Raw genomic sequence first — 1,741 nt, 5'->3', positions numbered from 1 at the left:
CAGTTAATCTTATAATTAAAAAACAAAAAAACAAAAACAAAAAAACGACTACGACACTTTCGGGAACCATCACTGGTTTATAATGGTCAGGAATGGATTTGCCGAGGACGAAGTAAGTTCATATTATGTTGTACTGTTGGGCAATTAGCACTGACGTGTTTTATTTATAAAACCTTCACTTCGGATCGTAGTTGATACACACCCACCCAAATCGGTGAAAGCCTGACAGCGGTGTTGCATTACTGCAGCGATAACCGTGTCATTGAGCAGGAAAATGATACTGACGATTGGAGTTTATTTTTAACGGTTTTATTGTGTATATTTCCATCTTTAATTGTTCCCACTGATAAAGTTCAAAATATTCAACAGAAACAAAGCAAAAAGGTGCACAATAAAATGTTCTCATCAGGACAACAATTCTTATTGCCAATTACCAAGAGTCCTCAAGCATTTTTCCGACAAACATCGTTATTTCTGTAATGATTTTCAACTCGGTGATTTTTTTGGTGCGCAATGCACATCATAACATTTTAAAATAAAACCAAAATTAAGATTAGTTAGTCATAAAGATAGAATTATATGGATTGAAACTTGTGTAACTTATTTAAAAATTGTCAAACATATATCTGCAGTTTCAGAAAGGGTGTAACTTACGAGTGCTACGTGCTAAGCGAAAGCACCGCTTCTCTCCGTCTATCTGAATAACTGTTGGTATCGACAAGCATTTCTTTATCATCTAAAAATTGGATAAGTACTTTTTTACATATTCGCAGTTAGGGAGAGGACGATTTAAAATCAGCAATTCATCTCTTGTTCTAATTTTAGAGATTGAGAAACAATGCAATGATTCAATAAAGTTATCTCCCGTGTTTTGACGGTCCAATAATTATAACACATTTTAGTTAAATAACTAGTTAATACAACCATAGTGCCAGATGTTTTTATATATTTGAAAAAAAAAGTTTATTTTTATTGTTTAGTGTTTGCTCTTTCAAATCAAAATTGTTTTGGCTAAGCAAAATCCAAACGCTGTCTAATTTTACATTCAAAATATATCTCATATCGTAAATGGTAAAAATTTAGGCAATTTTTTCAGCATTTCTTCTAAATGAAAATGGACTTGTGTTACTTAAAGCTTGGGTTTCTTTCTTAAATATAATGTATATATGTTTGCATTGCATACATATTGAATACAAAAAATCTTAAATGAATAGAAAGAAAATTAATAGTGTTACTTTGCATGCGCCTTCGATGCTTGCTAGTATTCCAGGGATTGATTTCAACATAAGCCTTTGCCAAGAAAAAAAAAGCAAACGGCTTGGACAAAATTTATTAAAACATTATTTTAGCCCTCTCCACAAATTATAACAAACATAATGGCGAAAAACTAAAATGAGGAAACACAAATATGTTTCGTTCCGGTTTCGTTTTAAGATTATTCCCCTTATTCCTGGAGGTAGAAGTCGACCTGTACTCTTATTTTGAAATAAATCATAATGTATTGCTGCTTTTGATGAATACATTTACATTTCTAAATATTCCCACGTTAAGGTCCATGGGAAAACTTCAGTTTCCGCTAAGAAGAATATTGAGCGCATAGTCTTTCTTAGCATTCAGTATATTTAGGCTTTGAAATAGTATTCGCCTCTGCTGTCTAAACCTTGTGCAATTTAAATAGAAGTGATGAGCATTCTCACATGGATGACCACACTCTTCCCTTGGCTTTCCTTTGTTATATACC

The sequence above is a fragment of the Ylistrum balloti genome, unplaced genomic scaffold (genome assembly GCF_031769215.1).
Source record: "Ylistrum balloti isolate Yb309-2 unplaced genomic scaffold, AGI_CSIRO_Ybal_v1 Utg371942, whole genome shotgun sequence".
Classification (NCBI taxonomy): domain Eukaryota; kingdom Metazoa; phylum Mollusca; class Bivalvia; order Pectinida; family Pectinidae; genus Ylistrum; species Ylistrum balloti.
The sequence above is the reverse complement of the archived record's forward strand: the minus strand, read 5'-3'. Positions refer to the sequence as shown.